We start from the raw sequence: 15,509 nt of genomic DNA, 5'->3' as shown, positions 1-15,509 counted from the left end.
AATGTGAGCTTTAACGTGAAAGAAGGGGCACACTTGAACGTTAGTGACAATGTTGAGTGTCACTAACGTTCTCGAAGGGTAACAAGGCAACGTTAAAAGCCACGTTAACCCAGTTAACGTGGGCTTTAACGTGAGGCAAAAGAGGTGCATGGCAACGTTAGTGACAATGTTAAGCGTCACTAACGTCCTCGAACTTGTATTTTCACTAAATATTAAATGCCCCTAACGTCTTGAGTTAAAATCTCTGCACACTTCACACTTTCTCTCTGCAAGTAAGCCAAGCCCAAAAGAAGAAAGGAACTGCTTCAAACTCAAAGATCCAAAGGCCCAAGACTTGAAGAACTAACTAGAAGCTGAGAAAAGTAGTATATATAGGAGTAGTTTTGAAATAGAGAAGGAGCTTTTTGGGGAGGAGAGAACTACTCTCTGTATCTTTACTTTCTCTGCACTTCTAGTTCTATGATGTATTCTCCATCTTTGATTTTGATTTCTAGAGCTATGAACAACTAAACCCCTTTCATTGGGTTAGGGAGCTCTGTTGTAATTTGATGGATCAATACTAATTTTCTTGTTCTTCTTCTATCTTTCCTTTTGATTTTACTTGAAAGCTTTCGATCTTCATCCAATTGGATAGTGATCTTGGAAAAGAAGATATTCAAACATGGATCTCTTCGGATCCTTGAAAGAGGAATGAAGAGATTAGCTAGAAATGCTTTCTCATGCTGGACCAAATTGAGTGTGGATGGGTATGTGGCTATAACCCTCTAAGCACTTGATTTGGGAAGTGCATGTGGTATAATCAGTGACCACACTTCATCTCTTCTCATGAGCAATTGACCAAGGAATTGGCTATTGATCAAGATTTGAGAGATTGAATTGCAAGAAATTGTGATTCAATCACTTAAGATTGCCAAGGAGATCAATGAGTGCATTGATTGAGGAAGAGATGAAAATGAAATTGATCCGGAGAATGCAACATCTCCTAAGCCTAATGAACTCCCCATTTCTGATCTTACCCATTCTCTTAATTTCTACAATTTATTTTTATGAGCAATTCCCCCATTCCCATTTATAATTCTGCTATTTACTTTTAGTCATTTACTTTCTTGCCATTTTAATTTCTGCAATTATCATCTCTATTCATAGATTCACTCAACTAGATCATTCCTCTAATTAAAGTTGTTTGATCAATCAATCCCTGTGGGATTTGACCTCACTCTATTGTGAGTTTTTACTTGACGACAAATTCGGTACACTTGCCGAATGGGAATTTGTTGAGAGACAAATTTTCCCCGATCAGGATCCGAGCTGAACTACCAGAAAATAGAAAAATTTGCTTATACCCTCATTCTAACATCTTGACGACTTTGCCCATACTTCCAGGCTCACACCATTAAGGTTCGAACTAATCAGCCCATAAAAGGAATATTACAGAAAACAGATCTGGCAGGCAGAATTCTACAATGGACAGTCGAGTTGTCAGAATTTGACCTCCAATATGAAGCTCGGACGGCCATCAAATTACAGTATTTGGCTGACTTTATCGCAGAATTCACAGATGCCCTAGAAACCCCCACAGAATGGAATCTTTACGTGGACGGTTCTTTAAATAAAACTGGAAGCGGCGCGGGCGTGATAATAGAAAGCGACCAAGGAACCCAAGTTGAGCTCTCCCTCAAGTTTGGGTTCCTGGCCTCAAACAACCAGGCAGAACATGAAGCATTATTAGCTGGTTTGAAGCTAGCTACAGAGATCGGAGCTCAAAAACTCAACATTTACAGTGATTCACAAGTGGTCACATCACAAATAACAGGGAGATACCAAGCCAAAGATCCCACCATGAAAAACTATTTGGAAAAAACCAAGGAACAGCTCGGACAAATCGGGGAGTATAAAATCTACAACATACCCCGCGAGCAAAATGCCCGAGCTGATGCACTCTCAAAACTAGCTAGCACCAAACCAGGAGGCAACAATAGGATCCTCATCCAGGAAATGTTGCAAAACCCGTCAATCTCGGAAGAAGAAAAATTCCTGACTATAACAAGTCAGGACCAAGGATGGATGACCCCCATAATCAACTACCTCAAAACAGGAACGCTCCCCGCAGAAGAAAAGGAGGCAAAGAGGTTAAAAAGGGAGGCATAGTACTACACCATCATAAACAACATCCTGTACAAAAGAGAATTCTCATCACCTTTACTAAAATGCGTGCCGACCTCCAACACAAGGGAAGTGCTAGAAGAAATACACGGCGGCATTTATTGCAATCACTCGGAGCACGAGCTCTTGCCAAAAAAGTACTCCGGGCGGGATTTTATTGGCCAACTCTACAGAAAGAAGCTACAGAATTTGTAAAGACATGTCCACCATGTCAGAAACATGCCAACTTTCACATAGCCCTGCCAAAAGAGCTCATTAGCGTGACCTCGCCTTGGCCGTTTGCAAAATGGGGACTCGATCTTCTCGGCCCCTTCCCACAGGGATCAGGACAAGTTAAATTCCTCATAGTAGGGGTAGATTACTTTACAAAGTGGCTCAAGGCAGAGCCCCTAGCCAATGCCACCGCTTAGAGAAGCCGAAAATTCTTATATAGAAACATTGTCACAAGGTTCGGGGTTCCATATTCAATAACCACAGACAATGGCACTCAATTCACAGATGCAGGCTTCAGAAAACTAGTGGCTGACTTGAATATAAAGCACCAGTACACATCCGTCGAACATCCACAAGCCAATGGATAGGCTGAAGCTGCTAACAAAGTCATATTGGCCGGATTAAAACGGAGATTACAAGACGCAAAGGGAGCCTGGGCAGAGGAGCTTCCACCACAAAGGAATCCCCTTTCCGATTAGCATACGGAATGGAGGCAATGATTCTAGTAGAAATGGAAGAAGGATTGCCCAGAGTAGTTCACTACAATGAGGAAGCAAACTCCCAACATCAGAGAGAAGAGCTCGACTTGCTACCCGAAATCCAAGAAAGAGCTCGGATCAGGGAAGAAACTCTAAAGCGCCGAATGGCCTCCAAATATAATCAAAGGGTAGTGCCGAGAAGTTTTGTAGAGGATGATCTCATCCTAATCCGAAATGATATTGGAACAACTCGACCAGGAGAAGGAAAGCTGGCAGCAAACTGGAAAGGACCCTACCGAGTTGTAAAGGTACTTGGAAAGGGCTACTACAGACTGTCTGAACTCGATGGACGAGAGCTTCCTAGGTCATGGCACGCCTGCAACCTAAGAAGGTACTACAGCTAAGACAAAAGATCTCATCATTTGATGCACTCTTTTTCCTGAAAAGGTTTTTTAATGAGGCACTATGTTGAAGATCTAGGTCATGCCCAACTTAAAGGGATAAGAAAATTCCCGCATGTATATATTTGCATTTTTTCTTTGAATAAAGTCTATTTAGATATTTTACAAAGAATCCAAGACGCATTAATCTGAAGTATTCATCATCCAATTATAAAGCGACAGGTCGGCAGAAAGTGAAAAACAATTTCACTGCACGACCATGATAAAGATAAATCGTCCGATAAAGGTGAAAACGCGATTCACCCAAAGGACGATCTAAAGATTCCAACCACTTTCTACAAATCGGCAAAGATGAACACAGAATAATGTAAGAAGTTATCGAAAGTGATCTAAAAAATAACCTGACGAGGTCTTACGGATTGCTAAAATAATAACTTAAGGACTGGTCGAATGAACCAAGTCAAACCAAGTTATAAGTAAACCCTGGAAAGAGGTCTGGCCAACCCTATTAAAGAGGATTACTTTAACTTAGAAGGGCCTGACATAACAAAGTTAGCCCAAAACAAAAAGTTATACATGTAGTCCCTGAAAGAGATCTGACAAAGATCCAAGAAAGAGGACTACAAAAAATAACTTAAAGGAGACCGACATAACCAAGTCGGACTCCTATCACTAAAAAGTTATACAAGTAGTCCCTGAAAGAGATCTGACAAAGATCCAAGAAAGAGGACTACAAAAAATAACTTAAAGGAGACCGACATAACCAAGTCGGACTCCTACCACTAAAAGTTATGCGAAGTAGTACCTGAAAGAGATCTGACAAAGATCCAAGAAAGAGGACTACAAAAAATAACTTAAAGGAGACCGACGTAAACCAAGTCGGACTCCTACCACTTCAAAGTTATCAAAGTAATCCCTGAAAAGAGACCTAACAAAGGTCCAAAAAAGAGGATTACAGAAATAACTAAAAGAGGGACCTGCGCAAAAGACCCATCAAGAAACAAGTTGGACCCCTGAGTTACAACCTCAAAGGATCAAAGCTATAAACGATAAAATAAAACAATCCGAGGAGGTCAAGCTTCAAGATTTCAAACATCAGCAAGAAGATGCCAAGTCAAAAGACTACTTTTTTTTTTAAAAGGTCGTGAAAGGCCACCAAAACCTACTATCAAAAGACCGTAAGCTATTGTTCAGAATATAAAAGTTGCTAGATAAAGCAACTAAGAAGAGTCAGCAATTGAATAAAAAAGTTTCAAAATCCCACAAGCCGGGCCAGCTACAGATCAACAAGCTTCAGGAACTTTCATGGCATCATCAGGACAAGGAGAAGGCGGACGAGTCTGAATAGGCACGGCATCTATAGTTCCGTTCTCCCGGTTCAGAACTTGGCAATCCGAATCAGGTGCAACCGGAGGAACAGAAGAGGTCGACACTTTGGCAGAGGACACAGGAGGAGGATCAGCATCATCATCACCCTCGTCATCAGGGACAATCTTGCCATCTCTGACAATATTGTCTAAACTGAAAAGGGTGAGATCGGCCTCGGGAGCAATGACCCGAACTTGCTACTTCAAGTTCTCGTAAGCAGCAGTCACGCTGCCGACAAGATGACCTTGGAGCTCAGAATAATCCTCCCGAGCACTGTCCAACTCCCCCTCAGACGCATCACCTCCCGATAAGTTGTAACATAACTATCTTTATGCATCAGGGCTGTGTCCTCGGCCAACCGCAAAGAAGCCGCCAATGAAAGGGAACTCGCCTTCTCATTCTCTAGATCCTTCTCTAACTTGGTCACCGTTAATTCGAGCTCCTCCTTCAGCCCCTTCATCTGGTCAAACTCTTGTTTTTCCTCCTCCATAAATGCCTTGGTGGCATGAAGAGGGAGACTTTGGGAAGTCCGGTGTATAGCGGCCGCCATAAACGCCATCTGCACGTGATTCCGGGCCATAAATTCCAAATGGTGGAGGATGGACACATCGTCCATCGAGAGGGTACCATAGGGCCCAATTTGTTGATCTATGAACTCGATGGCATTGAAGTCAGGGGCATTAAGGTCGAAAGGCTCAACCGTCTTTTGCTTCTTACTTGGAGGGGCAGCAGATGGAACGGCAGAAGTAGGGTGAGGATCCACCAAGCGGACCCGAGGTGTCGGAATCACTTTCTTCACCATGGGGGAACTCGGCACTGATGGCTTCTCGCGCAATTGGGAGGACCCCTCCCCAGCCGCCTTGGCGGCAATATTCCTGGCAGCAGTCGCCTTCTGCGCCCTCTTAAAAGCTTTCATAGATTCATTATTCTTCATCGCCTCTGCAAATAAAATAGAAGTTGTTCCGAGGGTTACCTGAAACTGTAGGCCGATCTCGGATGAGATCTTCTGTGTTGGTCGGAGCCGACGTGTCCGGTAGGTGTACGGCGGCCGGAGCTGATGTGTCCGACTTGTTAGACTTGGTAGTGGTGCTGATCCTTCGTCCCCGGAGGGTGGGGGGTACCTGCAAGGGACTCCGATGCTTAAGTTAGCAAGGGTATTAAGCAGGTATTGAGTAGAATCAGAGTATGAGTTATACCTGGGTGCTCCAGTGTATTTATAGTGTTGAGACATGACCTTTGTTGGATAAGATAAGTTAGTTATCTTATCTTATCTTTATCTTTAGGGTTGAGGTCAGCGTGTCTTCAGCGGAACCGCCCTTATCACTATAGGCTTAGGCCGCCTTAGGATTTGGGTCGTGTTCCTCCATTTGGGCCCTTTACTGGGCTCTCTTGTCGATTTGGCCGAGCTCTCTGAGAAGAGGCCGGATAGTCTGACCTGAAGAGGTCGGTCGCTTTATCTTTAATCACCCCAGGTCGGATAGCTCGACCCAGGGTATGAACAGTGCCCCTGCTTGAGCTCGGTCTTCTTTCCTGAGGTCGAGTCCTAGACTTCGGTCCCTCTTGAGGCCGAACTCAAGCATTTTTGTCGATTCCCTTTGTAGAAGTTTTTGAATGTAGAACGTTTTCTTCTAAAAGCGCGCGCTTTTATATCGGCGCTTTGGAAACGTGCGAGGGTTTAATGCCTTTTATTTAACATTAATTGCCCCGTTTCTCCTAGGCCCTTTTATTTTGCTTTTGAAAACCCAGAAACGGTTTTTCTTCTTCATGCATTTCGTAACTTCTTCGCATTTCTCTCTTCTCCCGTTTTTAACTTTTCCTCTGTGTTTGCTCTATTTTGCCTTACTCTTTCTCTGTGCCGTTTCGTTTTGGTAGTCCATTGGTGCTTCCTTTGAGAGACGTTTTCCTGCCCCAGCTTTCCATTTTCTTCAGAACTTTCCAGGTTTGGTTTCTACTTTCTGTTTCCTTACTTCTTTTACTTTTTGACCTTCGGTTTATGATAAAGTTTTGGTTTTGCTTGCATGCTTGTTTGGAAAGCTTGAATCTTTTTGCATTTGTCGTGCCTGTTTATCGCCGTGTGTTCTGGAGCTTCTTCATTTTCTGCATGATCAATTTTTTCTTAATGCCTTTAGGGCTTTCGCTTGTCATTGCCTTTCCCGTTTGTACTTTTGATGGTGTTTTTTGCCTAATTCTGGAAAAGGTTGTATCTTTGGTGTTTGTTCTGTTTGGCATTGTTGACGTTGACAGTGCTTTTACTAGTAGATTGTAGAAAGATAGTTGCTTTAATGACTTTTGCATTTTTTATTTTGCTGGACGAAATACTTGTTGCTTTAGGCTTTGTTTCTTTGTTTTCGAGAGACGTTGGGGGTAGGTTTTTCCCAGGGACCCTGCTTTGCTGTTGCTGCCTCCAAAGGATGCCCCAAGACTTTTGGTTTGAGTCTTGGGGTTTTCCTTTTCTGCATGCCTCGTCTGTATGATATTTAAGTTTGCTTTCTACCTTCTCCGATATGTTTTTAGTAACCCCGTCTTCTTTTCTTCTTTGTAGGATTAGTTGGCCCTATGTCTTCTCGCAATAACATCGTAGAGATGTCTTCCAGAGTTCCCGAGGGGATGTCCGACTGGCTGGACTCCCTTGTCTTGTTATGTGTTTCTGTTGTGGATGCCGAGTTCTGTGCCGAACTGAGGAAGCGCCATAGGATTTGTGGTAACAACGCTCGTGAGGAGGATTATGAGCTTGTTGCCCCTGACTCTGACGAGAGAGTTTGCTTTCCGACTTCTGTCAAGGGAGAGCGTCCCTTCTTTTATGCTTACGAGTACTTTTTCAATCAGTTGAACGTTTCTTTTCCTTTTACCACTTTTGAGAACGACTTGCTGTGGTCGTGTAATATTGCTCCTTCCCAACTTCACCCCAATTCCTGGGGTTTTATTAAGATTTTTCAACTTCTCTGCCGTGAACTAGATGTAACTCCTTCCCAGACTTTGTTCCTTTATTTGTTTGTTTCCGCCAAGCCTGGTGGTTCCTCAAAAAAGAAAGCTTCTTGGGTTTCCTTTCGGTCTGCCCAGGGGCACAAAGTGTTTGCTATGTATGATGAGTCCTTTAAGGACTTTAAGAACTACTTTTTCAAAGTTCGAGCTGTTGAGGGGGTCCGCCCCTTTTTTCTTGATGAAAACGACGAACCCTCCTTTCCCCTAGAGTGGCAAAAAGATGTTCGAGTGTCTCGCTACACTTGGGAGATGCTAGATGACGTTGAACGCGCTTTTGTGGTTGTTCTCAAGGATCTTTGGGGGAAACCACCTCATCTTGATACGAAGAGATTCTTGAATGATCCTTCCTTGGATTGAACTGTTCTAGGTATTTTGTTTGGCTTTGCTTTTATACTTGTTTTTCCTTTCTCTACATTACATTTGTAACTCTTGGTTGTTGCTATGTTTGCAGAGATGTCAAAAAATACTGATTCTTTGAAGGCCTTTAAGAAGGCGAAGAAGGCCACTGCTGCTCTGAACATCTTGGCCAAGGTGGCCGGAGAGGGATCTTCTCAGATTCCTTTGAAGCCTCTTGTACCGAGTTCCCCTGGACCGAGGAAAGCAATTCCTGTTCCTCGGGTCCGCCTAGTTGATCCTCCTCAATCATCTACTGCAGCTTCTGGTCCCCCTCCTAGTAAAAAGCAAAAAACCATTAAACCCTTCAATCTAGATGCCCCCGACTTTGATGCCGTTGAATTTATTGATCAGCAAATTGCTCCCTATGGTGGACTTTCCATGGACGATGTGTCTCTCCTTCAGCACCTGTATTTTATGGCCAAGAATAGTGTGAAGATGGATCATATGAGTGCGGCTATTTTCCGGACAGTTCAGGGGATTCTGATTCATGCCACCAAGTCTTTTATGGAGGAGGCCAAGTCAGAGTTTAATCGGATCAAGGGCCTGAAGGAGGAGTTGGAGGTGAAGTTGGCAAAGGTGGAGAAGGAGATGGAGGGTGAAAAGGCTAGTTCTATCGCCCTTGCTGCTTCTTTGAGGCTGGCTGAAGACATGGCCCTGAAGCATAAGGACAGCTATGTCTCAGCTTATAGGGAAATCATGCACCTTCGGAGTGAGTTGGAGACTGCTCGGGCTGATTATGGTGAGCTTCAGGGCCATCTTGTGGGTAGCGTAACTGCTGCCTCCGAGAATCTAATGGAGCAGTTTCGCGTTGTTGCCCCTGATGCCGACCTGTCTCTTGTCAGCTTGGATAATGTGGTGAGGGATGGCAAGATTGTCCCTGACGACTAAGATGATGATGATGCTGACCCTCCTCCAGTTCCTTCTCTCAAAGTGTCAACCTCCTCGGTTTCTCCTGTTACAGCTGATTCGGATTGCCAAATCTTGAACCGGGATGATGGAACTGTTGACGCTGTGCCTATTCAAGCTCGCCCTCCTTCTCCTGATTCTGATGCCACCAAGAAAGCTCCCGATGCTGCCGAGAAAACTTCTGTTGATTTGTAGTTGGCCCGACTTGTGGGCGTTTTGTGGAAACTTTTTTATAACTTTTTTGTGTAGCTGGCCCAATGTGTGGGCTTTTTTGAACTCTTTATTTTTCTATTTCTCGTTTGACATTTTTAAGTTGCCTGCCTGGTAGCTTCATTTTGAAAAACAAAAGGCCGCTTTCTGAGGTGGATTATGGTGGTTTTTTGAAGCTTCGTATTTATGCTCTCTTTGGCGTAATATCCCTTTTCGGATTTTTGCATTTTGTTTCTTGGCTTCTTTGGATTGCTTTGCACTTATTGCTTGTAGCTCGGATCCTTTGAGACTGTGGTTGCATGGGTCCGACGTGCTTCCTAGTTTTTTTGCCATTGCTTTGTATTTTAGTACTTTATAGCCAGCTTCTTCGCGTTGGTCCCTTTATGAGTTATTTTTGTAATCCTCTTTCTTGGACCTCTGTTAGGTCTCTTTCACGGATTACTTTTATAACTTATCTTTGTAGGAGACCGACTTCGTTAGGTCAATCTCTTCTAAGTTATTTTTGTAATCCTCTTTCTTGGACCTTTGTCAGGTCTCTTTCAGGGACTACTTGTATAACTTTTCAGTAGCAGGAGTCCGACTTTGTTATGTCAGTCTCCTTTTAAGTTATTTCTGTAATCCTCTTTTTTGGACCTTTGTCAGGTCTCTTCCAGGGATTACTTTGATAACTTTTTAATGGTTGGAGTCCGACTTGGTTATGTCGGTCTCCTTTAAGTTATTCTTCGTAGTCCTCTTTCTTGGATCTTTTGTCAGATCTCTTTCAGGGACTACTTGATAACTTTTTTAATGGTAGGAGTCCGACTTGGTTATGTCGGTCTCCTTTAAGTTATTCTTCGTAGTCCTCTTTCTTGGATCTTTTGTCAGATCTCTTTCAGGGACTACTTGATAACTTTTTTAATGGTAGGAATCCGACTTGGTTATATCAGTCTCCTTTAAGTTATTCTTCGTAGTCCTCTTTCTTGGATCTTTTGTCAGATCTCTTTCAAGGACTACTTGATAGCTTTTTTAATGGTAGGAGTCCGACTTGGTTATATCGGTCTCCTTTAAGTTATTCTTCGTAGTCCTCTTTCTTGGATCTTTTGTCAGATCTCTTTCAGGGACTACTTGTATAACTTTTCGTTTTGGGCAGACTTTTATTATGTCGGGCCCTTCTAAGTTAAAGTAATCCTCTTTAATAGGGTTGGCCAGACCTCTTTCCAGGGTTTACTTATAACTTGGGTTGACTTGGTCCGACTTCCGCATGTCGGCCAGTATTTAAGTTATTATTTTAGCTATCCGTAAGACCTCGTCAGGTTCTTTTTTGGATTGCTTTCGATAACTTCTTACATTATTCTGTGTTCATCTTTGCCGATTTGTAGAAAACGGTTGGCATCTTTAGATCGTCCTTTGGGTGAATCGCATTTTCACCTTTATCGGACGATTATCTTTATCGTGGTCGGGCAGTGAATTTGTTTTTCACTTTCTGCCGACCTGTTGCTTTATAATCGGACGATGAATACTTCAGATTAATGCGTCTTGGACTCTTGTAGAATATCTAAAATATATTTTATTTAAAGGAAAATGCAAATATATACATGTAGGATTTTTCTGGTCTAGGTCTCGACGTGGTGCCTCATTAAAAAACCTTTTCAGGAAAAAGAGTGCATCCATTTAGTGAGACCTTTTACCTTTTCTAACTGTAGTACCTTCGTAGGTTGCAGGCGTGCCATAATCGGTGAAGCTCTCGTCCATCAAGCTCGGACAGTCTGTAGTAGCCCTTCCCCAGTACTTCAATGACTCGGTAGGGTCCTTTCCAGTTTGCTGCCAACTTTCCTTCTCCGGGTCGAGCTGTTCCAATGTCATTTCTGATTAGGATGAGATCATTCTCTGCGAAGCTTCTCGGCACTACCTTTAGATTATATCTGGAAGCCATTCGTCGTTTTAGAGCTTCTTCCCTGATCTGAGCTCTTTCTTGGATTTCGGGTAACAAGTCGAGTTCTTCTCTCTGAAGTTGAGAGTTTGCTCGTTCATTGTAGTGGACTACGCGGGGGGATCCTTCTTCGATTTCTATTGGAATCATTGCCTCCGCTCCGTATGCCAGTCGGAATGGTGATTCGTTTGTAGTAGAATGGGGGGTTGTTCGATACGCCCATAGGACTTGTGAAAGTTCCTCGGCCCAGGCTCCTTTTGCTTCTTGTAGCCTCCGCTTTAGTCCGGCCAATATGACTTTGTTGGCCGCTTCGGCTTGTCCATTGGCTTGGGGATGTTCGACGGAGGTGAACTGGTGTTTTATGTTCAAGTCGCCCACCAGTTTTTTGAAGCCTGCCTCTGTAAATTGGGTACCATTGTCTGTGGTGATGGAGTATGGTACCCTGATGAGCGGATAATTTGTACGCTTTTTGGCATTGTTTTTAGTATGTTTTTAGTATGATCTAGTTAGTTTTTAGTATATTTTTATTAGTTTTTAGTTAAAATTCACTTTTCTGGACTTTACTATGAGTTTGTGTATTTTTCTGTGATTTCAGGTATTTTCTGGCTGAAATTGAGGGACCTGAGCAAAAATCTGATTCAGAGACTAAAAAGGACTGCAGATGCTGTTGGATTCTGACCTCCCTGCACTCGAAGTGGCTTTTCTGGAGCTACAGAAGCCCAATTGGTGCGCTCTCAACGGCGTTGGAAAGTAGACATCCTGGGCTTTCCAGCAATATATGATAGTCCATACTTTGCCCACGATTTGATGGCCCAAACCGGCGTTCAAAGTCACCCTCAGGATTTCCAGCGTTAAACGCCGGAACTGGCACAAGGATGGGAGTTAAACGCCCAAACTGGCATCAAAGCTGGCGTTTAACTCCAAGAGGAGTCTCTACACGAAAATGCTTCAATGCTCAGCCCAAGCACACACCAAGTGGGCCCGGAAGTGGATTTTTATGTCATTTACTCATCTCTGTAAACCCTAGGCTACTAGTTTTCTATAAGTAGGACCTTTTACTATTGTATTTTTATCTTTGGACATCTAGTTCTTAGATCATATCTGGGTAGTTATCTTTGTTCTGATGCTATCTTAGATCATTGGGAGGCTGGCCATTCGGCCATGCCTAGACCTTGTTCTTATGTATTTTCAACGGTGGAGTTTCTACACACCATAGATTAAGGTGTGGAGCTCTACTGTACCTCGAGTATTAATGCAATTACTATTGTTCTTCTATTCAATTCCGCTTGTTCTTGTTCTAAGATATCACTTGTTCTTCAACTTGATGAATGTGATGATCCGTGACACTCATCATCATTCTCACCTATGAACGTGTGACTGACAACCACCTCCGTTCTACCTTAGATTGGGTGAATATCTCTTGGATTCCTGATACATGATGCATGGTTGATCGCCTGACAACCGAGCGCTCGCCTGACAACCACGCCAGCCATTCCGTGAGATCAGAGTCGTCGTGGTATAGGCTAGAACTGATGGCGGCATTCAAGAGAATCCGGAAGGTCTAACCTTGTCTGTGGTATTCTGAGTAGGATTCAATGATTGAATGACTGTGACATGCTTCAAACTCCTGAAGGCGGGGCGTTAGTGACAGACGCAAAAGAATCACTGGATTCTATTCCGGCCTGATTGAGAACCGACAGATGGATAGCCGTGCCGTGACAGGGTGCGTTGAACATTTCCACTGAGAGGATGGGAGGTAGCCACTGACAACGGTGAAACCCTTGCATAAGCTTGCCATGGAAAGGAGTAAGAAGGATTGGATGAAGATAGTAGGAAAGCAGAGAGACGGAAGGGACAAGCATCTTCATACGCTTATCTGAAATTCCAACCAATGAATTGCATAAGTATCTCTATCTTTATCTTTATGTTTTAATTCGTATATCACCCATATCCATTTGAGTTTGCCTGACTAAGATTTACAAGGTGACCATAGCTTGCTTCATACCAACAATCTCTGTGGGATCGACCCTTACTCGCGTAAGGTTTATTACTTGGACGACCCAGTACACTTGCTGGTTAGTTGTGCGAAGTGTGTTTATGCCATGGTATTGAACACCAGGTTTTTGGATTCATTACCGGGGATTATTTGAGTTGTGAAAAGTATTGATCACAATTTCGCGCACCAAGTTTTTGGCGCCGTTGCCGGGGATTGTTCGAGTTTTCGGCAAGCGTTTGGTCCGGTAACATCAGTGCCAAATTTCTGATCCGGCAACAGCACCAAGTTTTTGGCGCCGTTGCCGGGGATTGTTGAGTTTGGACAACTGACGGTTCATCTTGTTGCTTAGATTAGGTATTTTTCTTCAGAGTTCTTAAGAATGAATTCTAGTGTTTCATGATGATCTGTTGAAGTCTGGCTGGCTGTGAAGCCATGTCTAATTTCATTGGACCGAGGTTTCAACTTATCATCACAAGAGCATGTTGATTTCTATCAATCTTGCTGTTGGAGCAGTGATCTACTAAGGCTTAGCTGGCCATTGGCCATGTCTAGTGTTTTGGACCGAAGCTTTCTTTGAAAGCTTGGCTGGCTGTGAAGCCATGTCTAATTCCTGGACCGGAGTCTTAGACTAGCATTGCACTGATTCCTGGAATTCTCATTAAGAATTTTGATACCTTTTTCCACTTGATTTTCGAAAAACACAAAAAAAATTAAAAAATCATAAAATCCAAAAATTTCTTGTTTGAGTCTAGTGTCTCATTTTAAGTTTGGTGTCAATTGCATGCTTTCATTCATGTGTCTTAAGGATCTTCAAGTAGTTCTTGATGATTTCTTACTCTGATCTTTGAATTCTCTTGACTTGAGTGTTTATGTGTCTCATGTGCATTCTCATTTTGTTAGTGTCAGTAGTATACAAACTGCTAAGTTTGGTGTCTTGCATGCATTGTTATTTGATTTTAGTGCATTTTGATTATTCCTTATTATTAAAAATCCAAAAATATTTTTAATTGGTGTCTTTTCAAGTCAATAATACAGAGAATTGAAGATTCAGAACATACAACAGAGGAATTACACAGAAAAAGCTGGGCGTTCAAAACGCCCAGTGAAGAAGGACAGACTGGCGTGTAAACGCCAGCCAGGGTGCCTAGTTGGGCGTTTAACGCCCAAAAGGGTAGAGTTTTGGGTGTTAAACGCCAGAATGTGCACCATTCTGGGCGTTTAACGCTAGGATGGCACAAGAGGGAAGATTTTGTTTTCAAATCAATTTTTTTAAGTTTTCAAAATCTTTTCAAAATCAAATCTTTTTCAAATCAAATCTTTTCAATCAAATCTTTTTCAAAATCAATTTCTTTCTATTTTCAAAAATACTTGCTATCAATTAATGATTTGATTCAACATTTCAAGTATGTTGCCTTTTCTGTTGAGAAAGGTTTAATGTCTGAATCATATCTTTTCTTGTTAGCCAAGTTATCAATTTTTCAAAATTAAATCTTTTTTTTAAAATGTTTTTCAAATCACATCTTCTCAATCACATCTTTTTAAAACTAATCATATCTTCTTAACAACATCTTTTTCAAAATAGTTTTCAATCAAATCTTTCTGATTTCTAATTTCAAAATCTTTTTCAAAAATCACTTGATTTCTTTCCCACTCTTATTTTCGAAAATCAAGTAGTGTTTTTCAAATTGTTTTCAAAATCTTCTACTCAATTTTCGAAAATTACTTCCCTTCTTCTCACATCCTTCTATTTATGGAATAACACTATTCCTTAATGCATAATTCGAACTCCATCTTCTTTGATAAAGTTCGAATTTTCTACTTCTGCCTTCTATCTTTCTTTCTTTTCCTCTGACACCTCAAAGAATCTCTATACTGTGACATAGAAGATTCCATATTTCCTTGTTTTCTTCTTTTTCTTATGAGCACAAGCAAAGACAAAAGCATTCTTGTTGAGGCTGATCCTGAACCTGAAAGGACCTTGAAGCGAAAACTAAGAGAAGCTAAGGCACAACTCTCTGTAGAGGACCTAACAGAAATCTTCAAAGAAGAAGAACCCATGGCAGCCGAAAACAACAACAATGCCAACAATGCAAGGAAGGTGCTGGGTGACTTTACTGCACCTACTCCCGACTTCTATGGGAGAAGCATCTCTATCCCTGCCATTGGAGCAAACAACTTTGAGCTTAAGCCTCAATTGGTTTCTCTAATGCAACAGAATTGCAAGTTCCATGGACTTCCATTGGAAGATCCTCATCAGTTTTTAGCTGAATTCTTGCAAATCTGTGACACTGTCAAGACTAATGGGGTTGACCCTGAGGTCTACAGACTTATGCTATTCTCTTTTGCTGTAAGAGACAGAGCTAGAATATGGTTGGACTCACAACCTAAAGAAAGCCTGAACTCTTGGGAAAAGCTAGTCAATGCCTTCTTGGCAAAGTTCTTTCCACCTCAAAAATTGAGTAAGCTTAGAGTGGAAGTCCAAACCT

The sequence above is a fragment of the Arachis hypogaea genome, chromosome 1, assembly GCF_003086295.3.
Source record: "Arachis hypogaea cultivar Tifrunner chromosome 1, arahy.Tifrunner.gnm2.J5K5, whole genome shotgun sequence".
In the NCBI taxonomy this organism is placed as follows: domain Eukaryota; kingdom Viridiplantae; phylum Streptophyta; class Magnoliopsida; order Fabales; family Fabaceae; genus Arachis; species Arachis hypogaea.
Note: the sequence above shows the minus strand (reverse complement) of the source record.